Source organism: Eschrichtius robustus, chromosome 2, assembly GCF_028021215.1.
Source record: "Eschrichtius robustus isolate mEscRob2 chromosome 2, mEscRob2.pri, whole genome shotgun sequence".
In the NCBI taxonomy this organism is placed as follows: domain Eukaryota; kingdom Metazoa; phylum Chordata; class Mammalia; order Artiodactyla; family Eschrichtiidae; genus Eschrichtius; species Eschrichtius robustus.
The window spans coordinates 146,572,045-146,595,220 of NC_090825.1; positions in this window are offsets into that span (position 1 = coordinate 146,572,045).

Here is a 23,176-nt window from a genome sequence, read left to right on the forward strand (position 1 = left end):
ACCCTTAGGATTTTCAGCTCAGGGCAGGAAGATGGTACTTAAATGCTGCTTGCCTCCAGGCCCAAATTCCTGCAACATGTATGGAGTGTAAAGAGGCCTGGGTTAAAAATCCAACTTCACCACGCACCAGCTGTGTAGCCTTGGAAAAGTCACTTTGCCTCTCTGAGCCTTTGTGTCCTCATCTGTACTCTGTAAGGATAGATCTTCCTCACAGGGTTGTCCGAGGATTAAATGACATAATCCTTTGTGCACTTCACCAGGAGCCTGATGCACGATAAGCACTATGATACATTTACTGCTCTTATTAGTGGTAGATTAATTTTCACAAGATAAATTGTTCTGGTTCTCCTCATAGAGAGAAGGAAGCAAACCCAGAGAAGATGAGTAACTTGCTCACAGTCAGACATTAAGTGGTAGAGCAGAAATTCAAACCCAGTTATGTCAGAGTTTAGAGTCCTGATTTACCTCAGTCTGCACTGTCTCCGCCGAAGAGAATCTTCTCGAAATGGTTGTTGACTAGGTGTGGAAAATCTAGATTACTCTAAGTCAGTGGAACCAGGTGTTCTGTTGCCTTCTGGGGCTTCCATTTACTTTGGTTGCTGATGTGTGGCACACTGCAACTGCTAAGTACCTGTTTATTAAATAAAAATAATACTAAGTAGCATTTCTAGAACATCTGCTGTGGGCTAGACAGTGACAGTGGACCAGGTGTTTTACCCAAGTGATCGCATTTAACCCTTAAAACAATCCTAGGAAGTAGATCTCATTCTGAAGATGAGAAATTTGAGGTTTGGGGACTTTAAATAACATAGCAACACAGGGTATGAATTGGAATCTAGATGTTCTGACTCCAGAGAGGGGAAAACCTAATATGAGCTGAGCAGTGTACTTGGGACATTATGTATATTTTCTCGCTCAGTCCTCTTAATCTTATAAAACAGTTTTTTTTTTTAATTTTTAAAAAATTTATTTATTTAATTTATTTATTTTTGGCTGCGTTGGGTCTTCGTTGCTGCGCGCGGGCTTTCTCTAGTTGCAGTGAACAGGGGCTACTCTTCATTGAGGTGCGTAGGCAGTGGCTTCTCTTATTGCAGAGCACGGGCTCTAGGCGCGCGGGCTTCAGTAGTTGTGGCACGCGGGTTCAGTAGTTATGGCTCGTGGGCTCTAGAGCACAGGCTCTGTACTTGTGGCACACGGGCTTAGTTGCTCCGTGGCATGTGGGATCTTCCCGGACCAGGGCTCGAACCCATGTCCCCTGCATTGGCAGGCGGATTCTTAACCACTGCGCCACCAGGGAAGCCCATAAAACAGTCTTGAAAGAAAACACTAAGCCTCGGCAACTTTAAAGTGTAATTTGCCCAGGTTTACATAGATGTCTGCAGACAACAGTTCTCCATCTACCAGCCCAGGGTACTCCAATCTGCTTCCAAAGCTGAGCTCTTCAACCAAGGTTGGGGTAGCTCTGCAGAGACGGGGCAGACATGGTTATGGGCGGTGAGTTCGCACACAAAATGTGACTTCTCCCATGAGGAGGCCAGGCAAACTTGGTATCTCCTGGTCTCTCTGAGGGAGGGAACATCAGTGATATTTAGTGAGAGGACAATGATGTGTCTGCAGGTAAGATGAACACAAAGAGATAAACCAGGGTTGAGATGGTCAGAAGGCCTGCAAGCCTGCTCTCTGCCTGCAAGCATGCAGGAAAGAGCCTGGCCTCCCTCCCTCAGAGAGAGTCCAGGAAATATCTCCTCTGCTTGCCTCCCTCCCGGCTGCACTACTGGAGTCCGTCCCCACCTACCTCCAGAAGGAGCTGCTTTTGATGAAGACCCCACGCCTGTTATACATTCATGTTCCAAAGCAGGAGAGGGTGGGCATCTGTGTTACTCAGTTGCATCTGAGACTTGAAGATGAAGTAAGGTGGATTGTTCTGTTTGTCCTCAAATCCATCAGATGAAAAGCAGAAGACCTTGAACCTGGAGTTACTGAATCCTGAAGGGCAGGGTGTGGGGTGACGTCTTGGATTTGTTCCCCGACAGAAGCCAGGTTTTGCCAGCCTGGCCATGCGCTGCAGCAGACAAGCTTCTGCTGGGCCCCATGATGCTCAGCGCGCTGGGCGCTTAGTAGGTGGTTCAGTGAGTCCTGGCGACTGTCCGACCTACAGCTTGGGCTGCTGGGCTTGAGCTCTGCAGCTGCCAGCCACGCTACCCTGTCGGGCTGTGCTTGGTAAGCAGAGGTCAGGGTCTGAGGCTTCTCTGCAGGCGGGTTGCTTGGGCACCCTGAAGAGAAGACTGAACCTGCACTCTGTATAGTTTAAAAATGATTTGTCAATGGCGACAATTTACAAAAGTATATTTCTGCTGCGGCATCTTCCAATCGCTGGGATTTATGGCTTCATCTCTCGGATTTGAAAGCACACCCGCACACTCTGGCAAATGAGAAAATGTATGAACAATTTGTTGGCTTTTTTTTTTTTTTTTAATCAAGTTTCCCCAAATATGTAAACTCTGAGAGCACCTTATTCTTTTCAAATGATCATTCATTTGTCTCCAGACTCTATCTTTTGGCACAATTTATTATTCTCTATTTCAAAAAACTTAAATGCATTTTGCATATTAGCACGTAACTCTTGTTCCTGTCTCCTCAGTTGTGGAAAGGGCTGGATTGCTTTTATAAAGAAAAAAATGGCTGATAAAATTGGCCTCAGCACCATTGCTCTGCAATTCTTATGAACAGCAAAGTGGTACTTACCGTCATTGATGTTAAAAGCTATTTCTAAATCATGGTGCCATTTATTATCTCTAGTGTCCAAAGTAAGTTTAAATGATGCTTATAATTCATGTTTTACCCAATTTCCTTTTCCCCCCCGAGGATACCTCTGATTAACTTATGCACATTAAAGCGCTTTTTAAATTCTCCTTTTATTGCCATTATGCTCTGAAAATCTCGGCGATTCTCAAAAATGGGTAATAAACTTGAGATAAAATGCTGCAGTTTTAGATCAATGCTGACATATCACTGTGGTGATTTCTACAGAGCTAAAGTGATAATGCTTCATATTTACGGAATATATACTAGGTTATTACTACAGTATTACCACTTTGTTCTAAGATGAAATGAGTAATTTACCAATTTATTAAACAGTTACATTTAAGTGTTGCTTAGGACATTACCACCCCAATCTGTTTACTTAGCTTGAAGAGTGACCATTAAGATACCCTGTTTATTTAGGTAAAATTTGTAATCATCATGCCTTCCATTACCCAACTTATTTTTCTGCAAGGCTAATTGTCTGGAAATGAGTTTCTCCTTATTTACTGTGCTACATTCTGCTTAGCTGGCTAAAAACATCACCCCAGCAAGAAGTGCTAGGGAAATTAATAATACATACAGAGAACAGTTTTAATTAGCATAATACCAAATGTTAATAAAAGATCTATGACACCGTTGAAAAATTCTAACAGAAGAGATCTTAACGGCTTCGGGCTCAATTTATCAGGAGAGGGCGACCGTGGTGCGGCCTTTTGTGGGAGGCCAGTTTGGGTGGTTCTCAGGAGCTTCTGGGGCTCCTGGGAGCACGGGCTGGAGGTGAGAGGCTCTGCCTCTAGAAGAGGTTTGCTGGGTGCTGAATAGAGAGCTCACACCAAGGAAGGGGAACTGGGGACATAGATGTAGACTGCCAATTCTAACTCGAAAGATACCAAGGTTTCTGCAAAGTAGGAGAGGAACACCGGCCAGCCTGAGGCCCCCCCCTGAGACATTTCCAGAGGCACCACTGGTCTTCAGTCCCAGATGAGAGCAGGACTTTGAGAGTCTGGACTGCTGTTAACTCAGATGCTATGGGGACAATGGATCGACATGGAACTGGGGGAAGAATGCATATTCACTGAGTATTTATTATGTGCCATTTGCTTACACACATCTATCTTAATCTGCACAGCCGAGAGCTAGCACTACCCTCATCCTGCAGGTCAGGAGGCCCTTGGAAGGGTAAGGCCCTTGCCTGAGGTTATGCAGCTAGTGAGTGGAGCAGAATTTGAACCCAGGTCTGCGGAAACCTCAGAGCATTGTCTCCTGCAAGGCAGTACCGACGTGAAGAGAAAACAAGCAACCCCGTTATTGACCTGCACCCTTGTCCATGATGTCAAGCCAAGTAGGCACTCAGACAAGCATTTGGATGCTTCCATTCTCATCTGGATGGATTGGTGCATTCCCATCCTTCCACTGTCCTGCTTGCCCCAAAGGGGTAACGTTCTTTCTTTATGTGTCCATCTACCTTCTGTGACATGAACTCACAAGGGCAGGGGTCATTTCTTACCTTCTTTAGATCCTTGGTGCCTGGCACGTAGTAGGCCCTTTTTAAAAGATTTAAAAGACCAAGGAATAAGGAAGTGAAAAGGAAAGACAAATACAGCTTCTGTTTGCAGTGTTCGGGAGAAAAACTGACCCTAGATAGATACATTTTGTTTGTAGGAAGTCATCCCCCTCCCTGCCACCAAGCCCACACAACCCTGGCTGAAGTATAGGGTTATTATTATTGCCATCTTTTCTAGCCCCCAAGGGCCAGGTCTTAGGAGCAGCAGGAATCCTTTGTACCGTGAGCTGATTTTTTCCAGGCATGTGTAATAAAAACTGACCAAGCCAGTTACTTTCTCAATTTCTCTCCAATTTGAGAAACTCCATATCATGAGGCACTTGAGGGCTGATGAGTCTTTTATCCTACTCTTGATTAAAAGGTAAAAGAAAAAAACAAAACTAACAAAAGTTCTTGGGCTTCCCTGGTGGCGCAGTGGTTGAGAATCTGCCTGCCAGTGCAGGGGACACGGGTTCGAGCCCTGGTCTGGGAGGATCCCACATGCCGCGGAGCAACTGGGCCCGTGAGCCACAACTGCTGAGCCTGCGCGTCTGGAGCCTGTGCTCCGCAACAGGAGAGGCCGCGATAGTGAGAGGCCCGCGCACCGCGATGAAGAGTGGCCCCCCCCCTCGCCGCAACTAGAGAAAGCCCTTGCACAGAAACGAGGACCCGACACAGCCAAAAATAAATAAATAAATAAATAAATTAAAAAAAAAAAAACAGAACAAACAAACAAAAACCTATTAAAAAAGAGCAATCTTTAAAAAAAAAAAAAAAGTTCTTGGACCGAAGATCTCCAGGATATGTGGCAAAATGGCCAGGCTGCTTCTTGAAGAACAAAAGTAGTGCCTGTGACCAGGGCCACCTTTGCTGCTCTCTGAACACCTTGCTCTTCCTGACTGCGCCCTCCGAGAAGGAATTTTAGTCCTTCAGTGGATGAATGGATAAACAAATTGTGGTCTATACATACAATGGAATATTATTCAGCCGTAAAAAGTAAGGAAGTACCCATACATACATACAACTTGGATGAGCCTCAAAAACATTATGCTGAGTGAAAGGAGCCAGGCACAAAAGGCCACAAATTGTACGATTCCATTTATATGAAGTGTCCAGAAAAGGTAAACCCATAGAGACAGAAGAGAGATTGATAATCCTAGGGGACAAGGTAAGGGACGAATTCGGGGTGTTTTTCTGGGGTGATGAAAAAGTTTTGAAACTAAGATCTGGTGGTTGCACAACATGGTGAATACACTAAATGCCACTGAATTGTACATATTAAAACAGTTAATTATATGTTATGCGAATTTCACCTCAATTTTTAAAAAAGGCATTTTAGGAATACTAGCATAAGTGTCCAAAGCTACATATACCTGGGTGTTCATCACAGCAGTGGCTATAAGAAGGAAAAATTGGAGATAACTGTCTGTCCAGCATTTAGAGATTGGTCTCATAAAATAAAACCATTCATACAATGGAATGAAAAGTAACCATCCAAAAGAATGAGAGTGGGACGTCGGGACTTGGGAGCTGCTCTGTGGTGCTAGGAACAATGGCTTTCGGTGTAACAGAGCTGTTATGTGGAGAGGCTAAGCTTCTTTTTTCAGATGCAAAGAAAAGTTCCAAAACATATGGGAAAATGTTTGCTGGAAAATGACTTGGTTAAAACCTGACAATCTTACCAGCATCCTGCAGGTTGATGAATACTAATGAAGCTATGAATGTCACCGATTGATGAACAGCTTCATTTTAAATGAGGAGTCACTGTCTGCCTGTTGAAAGAGGCCGGTTTGCTATGAAGTTCCTAAGATGTAAACATTTCTGGCTAGTGCCATGAGATTTACTTGTCTGTTGTATGAAAAACTGGTGATCAGGAAAAGCTCTTCATTTTATGGACACGGAAAGAAAACAACACTCAAGACAGATTTTTTTTTTTTTTTTAATTTTGAAATTGCACTTGTGAATAGATTTCTGAGCCAACATCGAATCTAGATTAATGCATCCATAAGATTCAAGCCATTTCTGTTTAATCATGTCACTGCCCTAGAGTCATAACCTGTTAGCCAGTATAGTATTGATACTTTCTAGCTCTGAAACTGTTTTTAATGGAAAATTCCTTTTCAGTTATCCAGCCTTGTAATTAAGTCATTTTGAATGAAAAAAAAAAAAAAATGAATGGGGGTGGGAATTCCCTGGCGGTCCAGCGGCTAGGCCTCGGCGCTTTCACTGCTGGGGTCGGGGTTCAGTCCCTGGAACGATGTCCTCGATGCATTATTGAGTAAAACAATTTACTTGCATAGGACAAGAAATAGAAAGGATAGACAGCCACCAAATGATTTGCTCAGGTTACTACTGAGAAAAGAATGCTGGAGTGAGTGGAGGCTTTCACTTTTTACTGTGTCGTGTGGTCATTTGCAAAAAATAAATTTTTTAATTTTTTACAAAATAAATGAATATGTTTTGAATTAAGGCAAAAGTTATAATAACGTTTAAGATGTGGTAGAGGAGTGAAGGGAAAAAGAAAGTGATCCATAGCCCTGCCACCAATTTAGGGTACACGGCCCCCCCAAAAAATTTTTTTAACACATAGGACACCAACGTTAAAAGGAAACAACAGCACTAAAATATTCTGTTAAGACATCGAAAGATGAAACTTTAGACCAAGCAGGTCCTTACTTAGACTGCTTTGTGTTTCTTCTGCTGCCCGGCACCATACCTTGGAAATGATAGGAACTCACTAAGTTCTCAACACCCACTTTCTTAAGGATTGTAAAACGTACTGCATTTTCCTACAGTTTTCAGTATCCAGCATGGAGACACTGAACCTAATAGGTTTATAAGACAAAATGGCTGTTATGTGTGCAAAACGCAAGGGCACTTTTTAGCTAAGCAACTCTAGAGGACGAACGCCAAGGGAAACCTTTTGATCTCAATTACTGGGATGCTTCAGAGGTATTTTTACCCGGAATGATTTGGATAATTATCTCAATCTTTCACTTTGTTTTGACTAGCTCTGCAGACTGGTTTGAATTCAGGAGGGGTATCAGTTACTTCAATTAAATATTCTTTCAAATTCATAATGCCAACCCATGATTTTTTTGTTGTTGTTGTTTTTCAATGGCTTTTCTCAAACACAGCCAACATTTTTTAAAAAATTTAATTTATTTATTTTTGGCTCCGTTGGGTCTTTGTTGCGGTGCGCGGGCTTCTCATTGCGGTGGCTTCTCTTGTTGCGGAGCACGGGCTCTAGGCACGCGGGCTTCAGTAGTTGTGGCACGTGGGCTCAGTAGTTGTGGCTCGCGGGCTCTAGAGCACAGGCTCAGTAGTTGTGGTGCACAGGCTTGGTCGCTCCGCGGCATGTGGAATCTTCCCGGGCCAGGACTCGAACCCGTGGGCCCTGCATTGGCAGGCAGATTCTTAACCACTGCGCCACCAGGGAAGTCCCACAACCAACATTTTAATTTCTGCTGTTTTATCCCTTTTCAAAAGGGAGCATTCTTAGAAGCTGGAAGAATGGAATCAAAGTGATGAGTGGACCTGAGTATTTGTGTTTCTGTGTGTGTGTGTGATTTTGTGTTCGTGTGTGAGTGTACATATTCTGTGACAGGGCCTGAGTCAAATTTTCAAGGCAGAGGACAGAACTAATTTTTCTCTCTTATTTTCAGTGGATTATTTTCTGTGGGTTCTAAATAATTGATAAGGAGGTCCCTTTCCGTAATTAAAATGGATGTCCGGACACGTCAACACCGATAGCTTTTCCAGTAATGAGTGAATTTAGATACACGTTAAGTACAGGCTATATTTACTCCCCCTGACGGGTTGCAGTGCAGAGTGTGTGGGTGGGGAACGGGGGCTGGTGGGCGACACAAGCCGGTTTCAGTGGAGATGACAAGAGAGCAGGAAGGACGGAAGCCTGGGAGATTACCTGGACAAAAGCCCCTGCCTGGCCCCAAGGTGCATCTTGGACAAGCAGGTGAGCCAGGCACAGAAAGGCAACATAGGGCAGGAAGTCTGGAGACGTACTTCGTGCCGTTTGGAATCTATTGAGTTTTCTTTGTCTTTTTCTGCCAACCCTAATGTCCTCTCCGTCTCTCACCTTCTTAGTGACATCTCCTGGCTGCCCCTTTCCTTGAAGAAAACCTATCAAAACCTTCCCTGCCAAGGGGAGAGGGGTCATTGGAAGCCTTCCAGGTGTGGTTACCTTCTTACAAATATCAAAGTCAGTTCATTCACCTTTGGGTCCAACAGACTCTCTCTCATCGCCTATCATGGGCCCTACTCCATGGCTGGTGCTGGGGACACTGAAGTAAAAGGCTGCCTGTGCTGGAGGAACTCACACAGGGCGCTGAGCAGATGGTTGTCTACCTACAGGGAGGCAGGTGCAGGGATCGGGTGCAGAGGGGCCGTGGGAGGAGGGACAGTCCATCTCAGGGGCCTGTGCAGACTGTGCAGGTGAGGCTGGGGTCAGGGGCGGGAGGAGGAAAGGCTTCCCAATGGAGAAGTCGCACCAAGAATGGGGAGAGGGACAGACGCTGGGGCGGGAGGACAGCATGTGAGAGGTTTAGATAGATGGCAGAGCAGCCTCATGGATGAGGGCCCACTCCTTGGGGGTTGAATTCCTTGTCGAGGAGCTCAGCTGTCATCCTGTGGAGATGCTGGGTCACCGAAAGGCTTTATGCAAGCCTGTGTGTGTGTGGGGGGGGTGATGCTGAATTTTAGGGAAGTCCCTCTGGTGGCCACGGAGGAGGAGGGTCCCGAAGGGAGACAAGAAGCAGGACTAAAGATTCAGGGCGTAAGAGAGGGGTTCCCAGAAGGCTGAGGGGGGATGGTGCTGGGCTCTAGAAACCTCCTCCAAAGTGAGGCAAGGAGAAGGGAGGGGTGGTGGCCTGGGTGACAGAGACCAGGGGACTGAAGAGGGCAATGTGCCACCCAGAATGCTCAAGTGACCCCTGACAGGGAGGCAGGGGTGAGAATGAGACCTGGCAAGTTCAAATCCCAGTGCCCCTGCCTGGTAGCTCTGTGATCTGGGGTAAGTTACACAACCTCTCTGAAGCAGACTCCTTTCCTATTATTTGGGCATAATGATATCTGCTTCACTTGTATCTATCCACCACATCCTAGCTGCTCGATAATAGCAGGGCCGATTATTAGCTAGGGGTGGAATGGGCCATCCACAAGTGTCCTTGCAAGAGGGAGCACACCCAGAGCTGCACTGACACACAGCCCTGGGTGCAAGAAACTGAGTGTGGGCTGGGGCCCTGGGGAGTTCATCACCGAGCCCTCCTGAATGAGGACACCTTTGAACAAGGGGAAGAGAGAGCCACAGACCAGTGTGGGTGCATTCATTTCCAAGCAGACTCTTGTCAAGAAAAAAAAAAAAAAAAAAGGCGGCAGAGTGTCGGTTCTGGCAGAAATACCCGAGACCACAGATGCATTTGCCCGCCCGCCCCCGCTGTTCTCTCTGTCTGTCTCCCTCTGGCCTCTTTCATTCCGTCTTGGCTTTGATACTGCCAGCTGACTCCAGAGAGGCGACAGGCAACCGGGAGGAGAGCACCATCAGGGAAGGAGCCAGTGGATAACTCTGGAAAGGGGGACCCACTCTTGAAAGGTAGCAAGTTTTCAGCTCCCAAGAACGAACAGGGCTAACGCTGATCCAACCTTAAAAAAAAATTTTTTTTTTTAAAGCAGCCTTGCTGACACGTTAAAGACGCATATCTGTTTCATTCATTTAAAACGCGCTCAATGCTCAAAAGTCCTTAGAAAGATTTTTGCCAATTAAAAAAAAAAAACATTTAAAACGAACTCTAGCATCCAGATACTTCCTTTGAGGAAAAAGCCAAAGAATTTCTTGCTTTCCACCAGAAGTGGGGAATAGGGGGGCTTGCGGAGGGATGACACACTACCTCTGAATGAATGAGCCTGCAGGCACCGTGGAGAGGATGGAAGGGCCATTATTATGGGCGGATTACTCACCTAGAGGTCAGTTGACTAACACTCTGAGAAACAGGGGCTTTGTGTGAGGGGGAGACCACAGCATCTTGTTTTAACCTAAGAGTTAGAAAGGGGGAAATCCTCATGTCTGCACCGACCAAGCTCTGTGTAATACATGGCCTACTTGCAAAACACCGCACAAGAATTCTGGCAGAGACTCCCGGATTCCCTGGTCCCCAGGCTGCTCCTTCCTTCCTTGGTCCTGTGTACAGGCTCCCCGAGCTCGGCACCCCTGCCTCGGCCAGCAGCAGCAGGCACATTCTGAGTCTCCCTTTCCTAAGGCAGCACCAACTGTGTTTACTGTAAACTTAGCTTCGGGGGCAGTCAACCCAAAGGATGCTTGCTCTGATGACTTACGACACTGTGCTTCTGTTCCTTGAGTCAGTGCTAATGCGGAAGCTGCCGCCTTTGTGAGCTTATCTGTACCCATGGTGGCTGGACCTTTCAAGTGACTATGGTTGTGGGCACAGGGAGGTGAGCACCCAGGAGACTGCACTTGGCGTGGGGACACCAACAGCTGCGCTGTAGAATCCTTCTCCTTGGGGTCCACACCTGTGCCTCTTCGCCTGTGGGCTTTTCCCCTGGCCATGGGAGCACATGCTCTGTTGCCTTCCAAGCAGAGAGGTATTGCTTATTGCCCTCAACCCGTGATGGGCAGGGAGCTGGCGGATTAGTACTCCAGCTGCCTGGTCCTGGGTGGAGAGGTGTATTCTCACAGCTCCTAGACAATGAATTCCAGTTGCCCACAGTGGGAACCAGCTTGAAAACCCACTTTTTATTGGCCGCCCTCTCTTCCGTCTCCCTTACCCACTCTCATGCCGTTGCCTCCTGGGATCACTGCCAAATAACTACTTCCACCCAAATCCCTCTCTCAGTGTCTGCTCTTGGGGGAACCTGAACAGAGCAAGGTGGGTTAGCTACATAGAACCCTATGAAATTACCACCTCTAACCAGAGCAAGTTCATATGGTTTAACTAACAATTCTTGGTGCCTCAGCTGTATTTCCTGATATGCCAAAACAACACACGTCTGGCCTCTGTAAACTCAGGGATATCCATGTCTGTGAAACTACAGGCTACGTGTAAGAACAGTCTGATATTTTCTTTTTCACATAAGCTTTCCTGTCCTGATGGATGTCTCAGGCTTGTCATTTTTTAATGATTACCTGATATTCCATTGTTCCTTTCTACCCATATGCAGGACCAGATTTGTGGGTGTGTAACTTGTATAGCTGCACAGGGCGCCACATTCTGAAGAGTCCTGCACTTGGTTTAATGCTCTGTTGTTGCCATCAAGGTAATTCATTGCAGTACCCCTTAAAAAAGCAATCCATTTTAAATAACCGAAATGAATATCAGTAGGGGACTTCCAGTAACACAAAGAAAAACTACGTCATGGAATACTATGCAACCATTAAAAAAATAGACTGACACGTAACAATCTCCAGATCGATTGCAAAGTGAAAAAGCAAGGCACAGAATGGTGTGCATAGTAACTTACAGTTGTATAAAAAAAACATGAGATGGGCTAAAGACTCTTAACCCATGCACAGATCAACTCTGGAAGGGAGGACGGAAGAACTGGCTTCAAGACTGCTGTAGGGAGGGGAGTTGGAGGTTGGGAGACAAGGATGGAGGGTGACAGATTTTTCACCACTGTGCTCTTTTGGTGTTTGAATTTTCTTGTTTTTCTTCCCCAGTATATTTTTTAAAAAATCAATTGCAGGGCTTCCCTGGTGGTGCAGTGGTTAAGAATCCACCTGCCAATGCAGGGGACACGGGTTCGAGCCTTGGTCCGGGAAGATCCCACATGCCGTGGAGCAACTTAGCCCATGCGCCACAACTACTGAGCCTGTGCTCTAGAGCCTACGAGCCACAACTACTGAGCCCACGTGCCACAACTACTGCAGCCCACATGCTTAGAGCCCACGCTCCTCAACAAGAGAAGCCACCGCGATGAGAAGCCTGTGCACTGCAACAAAGAGTAGCATCCACTCGCCGCAACTAGAGAAAAGCCCACACGCAGCAACGAAGACCCAATGCAGCCAAAACCAATAAATAAATAAAATAAAATAATAAAATAAATTTATATTTAAAAAAATCAATTGCAAACATTTAATATTTTAAAATATTTCTTAAAAAGGGAATAAGAGAGAAACAAAAGAAGGAAGGAAGGGAGGGAGGGAGGAAAGAAAGAAAGAAAAAGAAAGAGCAAGCCAGCTAACATGATGCCAAGCCAGCCAAGCAGCCCTTCTGCTCTGATTTCAAGCTCCTGGTCTGCAGCAACCAGGACTACAGAAAAGCCTGCAGCTCATTTCTGGATTGCCCTGATGTCAACTTCTTCATCTTTCCCCTGGGGCTGCCTTTGCAAGGTCCCAAGTGACAATTCTTTTAAAATCTGGAGCAAAAGAAATCCTCTTTATTTTCTTGATAAATTTGTGTATTTTCTCTGTTTTGAAATAAAGTAACTGTGTCTCTTTTTTTTTTTTTCACTTTGGCTGCCAGGAAGCTCAGAGGCAAATTCTAAGCTCAATTATATGTTATCCATGTGAGCTGTAGGTTAAATTCTTTTCTTTCCTCTGGATTTGATTTTCTACTTGTATTACATTTTCTTTGTCCCTGATTATTTATATTTTAATGATTTTATTGTATGTGAACTAAGATAATAATTTGAATTCTCAACTGAGGTTTTTTTCCTCCCTGTATTTCCTTGTACCCTGTCTTCCTCCCTCCTTCATTCAGTCAACAAGACCAGGTGGCATCCTTGCCTCGGGGAAGGGATGTCACAATAGAAGGATGAGAAAAATCTTTTGAGTTTCAAAGCCCAAGCTCTGAGGGACTACAGACCTGAGCAGTAATTTGGGAGAGGAGGTGAAGAGTCACATAGAACAAAGCTGGCTGAAACTTCACAGGCTGGGGAAGAATGGAGCAAAAGGAAATTAAGAATAAGGGAACAGCACAAAACCCAGATTGCTGGGAGAAATCTGTCCCAGGGAAACCTGTGCCCTGCTTCCCATTTAAAGTATAGAGAAAGTACAAGCCCTGTGGCACAAACAGCTGTGTAGTAGACAGATGGGCCTGAGACCACCTCCCAGAGTGTCCTGCACCCCAGAGGGCACAGGAGCTATGTAAGGTGACTCCCATATGCCACAGGAGTGGGGTGTCTGGGAGAGCTCAGAGAGATATCCGGAGGGGCCTTGTGGTTGAGAATGACACTGTGGCATCATCCTTCGTGGACCCAGGACCAAAGTCATCACCCCAGGTGCCAGAATTCATGGACAGGGGATGAGGACAAGTGCCCACCTTGCCTTCATGCTCTGTAGCCTCCCCAAATTGAGAGCCACCCACAGAAACCATGATGTGACTGCGATGAACCTTCTGCCATATGGCAAAATGGTGCTCATAAAAGAAACGGTAGATAAACGGTTATATATCTCATAAACCTGAGTTAGCAAAATGTCCATACCCTGAGCCCCTCAGTGGAATGCAAAGGAGAAACAAATGAAGTAAGCAGTAAAGAACCCTATCCTAAAATTAATTCTTTCCAGACCCTTCTATAAGAGGAACCCCAGGACAGACTGCCCCCGTATGAGCGCTGGGATGGCCCCTCTGATAAGGATAGCATTTTCGTGCTCGGGACACAACTAGAACCATCTCGCACATTTTGATGGACCGGGAAGGGACCTGACTCACTTCTTACATCTTCCTCTGTAACAGATGCTTTTGGAATAAACTGGAGCTGCCACTGAGCACAGTTAATGGCCTGGAAGCTTCCCAGGTGCTTCAGGAAAGAAGTGGCCTTTTAACCATGGTTTTTGGCCTTCATAACTAATGTCAGCTTTAAATGCTGTTCAGAATAACAAATGAATGCTTGTCTGACTCTGAAAGCCTTTGCTAACCGCACTCCCATGCTTTATTATTTCACTGATGGAGACCGCTTTTGTCATCTGGAGCAAGTCATCTTGGCAGTCTGACCGTTAGTTTACCTGTCTTTCAAACGAGCATAAGAATAATTTCTTCGTGGGGGACTGATGCTGACCAGATGTTCACAAATCCCCTTAGGATTGCCGGCGCAGGGCCCTCAGTAGGATTGAGGTTGTTGTTATGTAATAATTTTTCCTTCTAGTTTTGATTAAAAAATGATACATGTCCATCTATGTACAACAAATGTGTCGATGCTAAGGAGACATGTGCACCAGAATCCCCTCCACAGAGATCAGAATGCAAGGAGGGTGTCCCCCAGCCAGGCTCCCTCACAGCATAAAATGACTGGGGTATAAAAATCTTTTCAAAATTAAAAAAAAAAAAAAAATCGAGATGTTCCTGACCTTTGGATGCCACCCATTTGTGGTGAGAGGGCGAGGGCGGTAAAGAGACGGCCTGACTCGGCCTTGCGGTAGACTCTGGTGCCCTCTGCTGTTATTTGGGAAATAAACGTTTCTTCGGGGAGCCTTCAATGTCTACCGCAAGGAAGGAAACCAGCTACTCTCACCTGCTCAGAAGTTTCCACTTGAATTTGGCTCTGTTCTGAGTTATGTGGGTTGGAGGCTAGGTGTCCCCCACAGAGCCTGGGGTGTCCTGTTACATCAGCCTCAGGGTTCATCCCAAAGATGGAACTCAGATGTCTTGGAACAGAAAAGCAAACTGACGGAACCCAAGGATTCCCAGGGATTAAAACAGAGCACCAAAGTGCTTTGAAGAGATCAGTAAGAGGCTCATATGTGCCGGATTTGATGCAGCCCCAAGCTGCTGTGTTCTGAGGGTTGTTTATTCATTTAAAAATTTCCTTTCATTTTATTTTGTGTCCATCAAGCAAGGAAAGGGCTTGAATTTGGTCTGGAGTGTGGCATTCTTCATTGGATGTGCCCGCTGTATCTGAGCCTCTCTGTAACACCTGGGAATGGCCCAAAGATCGAATGCTCATTTACTCTGTGAGCAAGAAGGATATTTGCCCATTAATTTCAACTCCAGTGCTCCAGGCACCATGTAAGTCTCAGTTAATATCATCTCACTTTAGATGACACTCGGAGGAGCAGGAAGACAATTTGTGGGGGGAAAGGAATAAGAGGCAGCGCACATTTAACCGGAATGTTAATATTTACCCATTGCTGCACTTGGTGTCTGGGAGGCTACACAGTCACTAAGTGGGGATTACATCTTCAATTAAGTAGTGGTAGCGGGGGAGTTTGTGATGTTTCACAGAGGGAAACTGCCGAAATCATACTTTAAGGAGAATACTTTTTTTAAAAGCTACAAAAAAAATTGAAATAAAAGCCTGAGGGGAAAAAATAGAGGGAACATTTCTGTTTAGGGAATCCTAATATTTTGGCTGAACACATTATGTAAAATTAAATACTATTTTAAACCAAGGAGATATAATATCTAATTAAGTTTTTGTAGTTGATGGGCTTAGAGAGGATTGTGAATGTTGCATCCATTGAGCTGAAAGAAGTAGAAAAATTACATAACACTGTTCTATAGTGACTTTCACCCAGACATACAAGCAGTCTTACATATTTTGCTCTTACTCCGCCCCCTACCTAGGACTCACTGACAACATGAGAGAGAAAAGGAGAATGAGCACGATGACCTCATTAAGCCTTGTAATGACCCCGAAGCGCAGGAATCAAGAGTTGTCAGCCTCATTTCCAAGCTGCGACCAGAGGCTCCGAGGGGCCAGGGGACTCTCAGAGGGTCATCTTGTGAGTCCAGGGGTGCAGAAGGAACAGAACCACCATCTTCCAACTGCATCTGGAACTTCTTCTGCCTCAGAACGCTCTCTGCTCTACAGTAAGAAGAATGTCAAACTTTGGGGTGTGAAGCATTCTGTTATTGAGCAGAAGTTCCAGGAAGCACCAAGATGTTAAGGCTACTTGAAGTTTTAGGGGAATTTCAATGTAAGGTGTGAAGGAGCCAGACATGGAAGATTAGTTTTAAAAGGATGTTGACTTCTAAGACTAATTATTACACAAAGGCATTTTCAAGTTACTTTATAAAATAATTTTTAAAGACAGGAAATAAAAAGAATACCACATGATTTTTGGTGGGCAATTTTTAAAAACTTAGCTTGAATAGTAGGCTTTCTTAAACTGAGTAAAATCGAAATGCCTACAGACACAATCTAGACAAAGACAATACTCCCAGGGCAAGGACTGAATATTTCTATCGTATTTCATTAGTTTTCCCTTTAAATTTACCATCACAGGTGTACAATAAAAGAACTAACCCACCATTTTTAAAAGTTTAAACTTTGGCAGTATTTTGTCTATAGTTCCTGACATAAATTCAGCAGGGTCACATTTAATATTTGGGAGGGAAAAAGAACTCTCAGGACATCTTCATAACAAGTTGAAAGAAATTTTGTCAGAAAGCTATTTGAAAAGTTAGAATATTCAAATTATAATTTGGCAATAAGGAAGTAGTTTAAACAATTGAAAATGAGGAATTGAGCTGGGAGAAGTCACTCTTCGGTGGTCGTTTTTGTTTCAGTTGCCACAAGCGAGAAGTAGGTTTTAAAAATAGATCACCAGGGCAGAGCAAGTGTCTCTGACAGGCACTTGAAGGCAGGATTCTAGAAATTCCAATCATTTAACAAATTGCACCATTAAGAGTCATAATAGGTCTAAAAGCCATTCTTGAAAGAACTTACTAAGTAATTTGACCTACAAAATCATCTTGTTAAATTTATTTGATATCATGAGACAGTTAGTGAAATATGCATAGTCCATTATATTAAATAGAAAAGCACCCTGCAATGGGTATCTGATGTGCTCTTTGCAATTGCAGCTATTAGTTGTCTATAAAACTCCTAGACATGATTTGATTTGATTACTGTTATATCATTTTACTTTGTAACATATAGGGGTGGAGATTACAGATCTGCTATTGCTTACTAGGAAATATTTAACGAAGGATGTTTTATTTATTAGCATAAAGAGACACAGTGGATTGTTGCATGATTAAAGTGATAATGTGGCTGCCATACTTGTCAAAAATATAGCTCTAATTCAATAACAAGGCGACAGTCAGTCTCTGAGTTGATCTATGCCTGAGCAAACTGACTCTGAAAGCAGGACACTGCCCACTTAAAAGGATCTTGGTAAGTTTCTATAATTGTACGTTATCAAAAACCAACAGCAACAACAACAAACCCGCAGGATGATTTCTCAATTGCAAGTTTACTTTCTCTCTGCCATGAGCTCCTGCATCTTATCTTCTGCATTCCTAACATCCCAAATCAATAGCAGAGAATATTTAATGTTACTAATCTATGTGGGAAGCAATATTTTTATAAGAAGTAAATTGAGAAGAGAATCAATAAAGGGAGCAAAGGAAGAAAGAACCAGCATTTACTGAGTGCCTGCTGTGTGCCAGGCTCTGTGTTAAGTATTTCACAAATACTAGCAGGCTATCTCATTTGATCCTACGGAAAGCTGCAAAGCGAATGAAGAAATACGTTTATTTTTAAATTTTGAATTGCACATATATTTACTATTTTGTCCTTTGTTCTCCTTTGGTTTAATGTCATTTAAGTCCTACAGGTAGCTTGTATCATCAGAACTACTTCACACCACATTGGGAGGGAAAGATTACTAATATCACTTGTCAGTGAACGTGTTGACCACAATTAGTGTCCGTATTTTATTCTCAGCTCTTGCTTAGAGAATACTTGATCAGAATTTTACTCTGTGTATAGCTAGGCATAAAACAGATCCTCCCTGAAATACCTGCTCTTTGCTAATCAGGGCCAATTTAAAGAAATCTTCTAAGATAAACTACATCACGTAAATCAATTTGTTCTTTAATATTTGTTAACTGTATTATTTGCATTTCAGGACAAAGTTAGTGCTATTTCAAGGTAAACTATTACAGATTCTGATTTCTTTCAGGTTGCAAGCCAAGAAACGGTAGAGACCCTTTCTCGATTATTGTAATATGTCGTAAGCTGAAATTGATCCCGTAGATCATAAACGTTTACTGGGCTTTAGGAGCAGTTTAGTTTCACAGCGCCCTCTGCTCTTGCTCTGTAAGTTTATCACTCTGCTAACTCACTGAGAGAGCAGCGCTCACTCCTCCAGGAAGGGTCATCGCAGGCTGGAGTCAAAGCCTCAGTCTCTGGGTTTCAGAACTTGCATACTGATGGTGAACCCAAATCCGAGCAAGCTCAGGCAACCGATGTGCCCTGACTGCTGAGGCCCCAGGAATTCTCTTTCCATCCCTGTCCTCTCCCCCAAGCTCCAAAGCTCCTACATCTGGCCGCCTCCCGACATCTAATGGGCATTGCACATTTTGCATCTCCAAACAGAGCTCTTGTTTCAGCGCTCCCAGTCCGAACATGACTTACGCCCAGGTCTCATCTCTGTCCGTGGACCACCACTCACTCAATCGCCCTCAAACCTAGGAGTTGTCTGTGGTTTCTCTCTCCCTCACACCTGGCACGTAGTAAGCCCTTCATAAATATCTGCTGAATTAATTGAACAAGGAAACAGAATATCAAGGTATTAATTTATAGAAAAGCATCTATGAAAACATCAATAAGATCAACACGTTACTTCCAGATCTCCCTCCACGGAGAGAGGCTAGCACCAGTTTATATTTCCCAGGCCATCCCTACCTAGGCAGGATATAGAATGCCTTTTGATTCCCACAGCCACCATCAGGCAGGGCAGGGAATAAAGGATCTGACTTTAGGTTTCTAGGTTATAATCACATTCCTTCCTTACTCTCTGAAACTGTGCACTGGTTCTAGTTCCTTGGAGTGGAACTGGATTGCTGCTAAACCCACCAATCTGTTAACAAGCCATCTCATGTGTTTCTCGCCCTCAGATAGCTGCACCATCATGTGTGGAGTCTTACTCTTGTCACCTGCTGAGAATAACGTTTTCCTTGTTCTGGGAGACCCTTATGTGTCCCCTTTGGCCATTGATCTTTTTTTTTTTTTAATTTATTTATTTTATTTATTTATTTTTGGCTGCACTGGGTCTTTGTTGCTGTGCATGCGCTTTCTCTAGTTGTGGCGAGCGGGGGCTACTCTTCATTGCGGTGCACCGGCTTCTCACTGTGGTGGCTTCTCTTGCTGCGGAGCACAGGCTTTAGGTGCACGGACGTCAGTAGTTGTGGCTCACAGGCTCTAGAGCGCAGGCTCAGTAGCTGTGGCGCATGGGCTTAGTTGCTCCGCGGCATGTGGGATCTTCCCAGACCAGGGTTCGAACCTGTGTGCCCTGCATTGGCAGGCGAATTCTTAACCACTGCGCCACCAGGGAAGCCCTGGCCATTGATCCTTATCAGTCAAACTTGATAAACAGAATTTGGCATTCTTGCAAATCAAAGTATTTTCTAAATTATCTTGGTTAGTTTGATTTAAACCGAGACTCTTTTCTTTAATAAATATAATACACAATTTGATAACACATATATAATTCAAAAAATTAACATCAGGCTAATCCCACAACCCAGAGGTAACTTCTATTAGCATTTTGATGTATTTTTTTAAAAAATAGAGTTTATTTTTTAGAGAAGTTTTAGGTTCACAGCAAAATTGAATGAGAAATACAGAGATTTCCCATATACACCCTGCCCTCACACATGCATCACATCAAGAGTGGGATGCTTCTTATAATCAATGAACCTACATTGGCACACCATCACCCACAGCCCATGGTTTACATTATGATTTACTCTTGGTGTTGTACATTCTATAAGTTTGGACAAATGTATAAAGCCAAGTATCTATCATCACAGTATCACACACAGAATGGTTTCACTACCCTAAAAATCTGTGCTAGGCCTAGTCATCCCTTCCTCCCCGCTTAATGCCTAGCAACCACTGATATTTTCATATAGATGTCTCTTTTCTATGTGTGTGTGTATATTAATATTATAAAACTGGGCACATACTATGCATATCATTTTATTTTCTGTTTTGTTTTCATTTTAAAGTTTAAACACTTCATGTTATGGAAATTCTCAAATGTACATAAGAAGTAGAGTGAAAACTATCATGAATCTCCATGTGCCCAACACCGGGCTTCAGTGATTATCAATATTTTTGCCCGTTGTGTTTCATCTGTCTCCCCCAACTGCTTTTATTTCTTTCTTTGCTGAAGTATCTTCAACAAATTCAAGGTATCATGTCATTTCATCCATAATACAGAAATATTACATAGACTGCCTTTTTCATTTAACATGACATCATGAATATTTCCCATATCATTCACTACGGTTTGAAACATTGTTTTTAACAACCGCCAAATATTGCCATTGTTTATACGTATTACAAACCTTTGAGTGCATCTCTGATTATTTCTTTAGGAAACATCTCTAGAAGTAAATTACAGGATCAAAGGGTAAGAATTTTAAAGATATAAAAAACATCATAAATGATTAATCAATTTATACTCCAATCAGTGGAATGTGAAAAGGTCTGTTTCTTTGAACCCCTACTGACTCTGGGTATTACCAATTGTATGGGTCAATGTTTCATTGCAGATAGCAGAATCCACTCTAGCTGGAAGCAGAAGAGTTATTACCAGTTATTATGAAATCATTAGAAGATTTGGAAGAGCTGATTGAGCTCCCAGGAATGAATTCTGAGCCACACTGCAGAGCTGGTTCACCAAGGGAGCAGCCTCTGGCACAGTGGGGAAGCTGGGAATAAGAAAGTTGTCATCACAATTGCAGGCTCTAAGGTCACAGTGCCTTTGTCATGACTTGCACTGTCAAAGTGGATGCCTTGCAACCCCATGAAACTGGAACTGGACCCCACTCCAAATACCTCTATGACCTTGCTTGCTAGCACAAACAGCAGAATTATGACTTGTGCCTCATAATATTTCCACTGTCCAAATTTCATATGGGCACATTGCTAGATAGATCATCTGAAAAATTCCAGCTGTAAGGGAGTCTGGGAAATGCAATGTTTTGCTTTCCAGCTTTTAGCAGGCAGCAAGACATAATACAAAGTGCTTGGAATGGAGCTGAATGAGCCAATCTGTAATACCTACTACAATCCACCCCTTTGGTAAAGCAGCATCCATTGTCTTCTGTCAATAAGTCTTGCAAACAAAAATAATAGCCAAAACCAACATACTCTCCTAATGGACTCATACCTCATACAAACAAAAATGAGCTTATCCTGAAAAGGAGACCCAAATCTCACTGCATTCATCTCTAAGTGATGTTCATTCTTCTTCTAGTATAACCACATATTGATACCCTGCAATCTAGGTGCTAAATTATAAAGTTTACTACAACTCTGTATCAGATATCTTAACTTACTTTATATAGTATAGTAGGTGAAAGAGAGAAGGAGAAAAAAAGAAATAGTATTATGTATAAAACTTGTGATCATGGATCTCATTTCTTCAGTTAGTCATAAGGTATCCAATACCAGTCAATAGTCAAAGATGCTGTTTTACAGCTGGTTTATTTGATTCAGAATCCAAACAAGGCCCACATATTTGGTTGTTTTTGTCTCATAAAGTCTCTTTTATTCAACACACTCCCCACCTTTCGTTTTCATGCTTTGATTTGTTGGAGAAACCAAATTATTTTTTAAGTGTAGAATGGATTTGGTTGGCTGCTTTCTCTTGATATCATCTAACTTGTTCTACTATTCCCTACGTTTCCTGAAAACTGGTAGTTATTCTAAAGACCTGATTAGATTCAGGCTCTGTTTGTGTGTTGGCGATGGGAGCTCATGGGCATCTTTGTGTACTATTGCATCACATCGTGATGCATACAATGTCTGTTATCTACTTTCAGAGAATCTAAGATTGATCAGTGGGTTCAGGTGGTGTGGCCCTGGTCCCTCTATTATAAAGATTCTCACTAACTTTTCACCTAATGATATGAGTGCCCTTTGAGATTATGACCTGGATCTATTACTTCATTAGGGATCAAAAATTGATAATTTTTCTAATTCTACCAAACAACTAGATATCCATGAATCATTGTAGGTCGGTACCCCAGGTCACCTCTTTTTCTAGGCAGGATGAATGACCAGGTACTTATATATATAATCCTATGTAATATAATATAGGAGACATCACTGCTTGTTATTCCTCAATTAAAACTGCCAGATTTAGCAAATAAAAATACAGACATCCAGTTAAATTTAAGTTTCAGAAACAATAAATAAATTTTCAATATGTGTGTTTGAAATGTTAAAAGATAAGCTGAGTCATATTAAAAACTACCACAGTTCACCCCATGTCTATTAACCATATTTATCTTCCAAATAAAGACAACAGTAAAATCATACTTTTGGCTAACATGTTGCAACTACCCCTCATACAATGAAAAGCATGCTAACCCTCTTTCAAAAAGAAGATACCGAGGGCTTCCCTGGTGGCGCAGTGGTTAAGAATCCACCTGCCAATGCAGGGCACACAGGTTCGAGTCCTGGCCCGGGAAGATCCCACATGCCACGGAGCAACTAAGGCCATGCACCACAACTACTGAGCCTGTGCTCTAGAGCCCGTGAGCCACAACTACTGAGCCCGCGTGCCACAACTACTGAAGCCCGTGCACTTAGGGCCTGTGCTCTGCAACAAGAGAAGCCACCACAATGAGAAGCCCATGCACTGCAACGAAGAGTAGCCTCCGCTCGCCGCAACTAGAGAAAAGCCCTCGCGCAGCAATGAAGACCAAACGCAGCCAAAAATAAATAAATAAATAAAATTTTAAAAAAGAAGATACCGAGGCCCATCTTTTGGATTACTAGCTAAGTCAAGCTCTACCTTTGATATCCTGTAATTTAAATACTGAGTTATTGAGTTGTGGTACCTTTTCACAGGACATGCTAAGATGCTTCCCAGGGGAATGACTGCATTCCAGA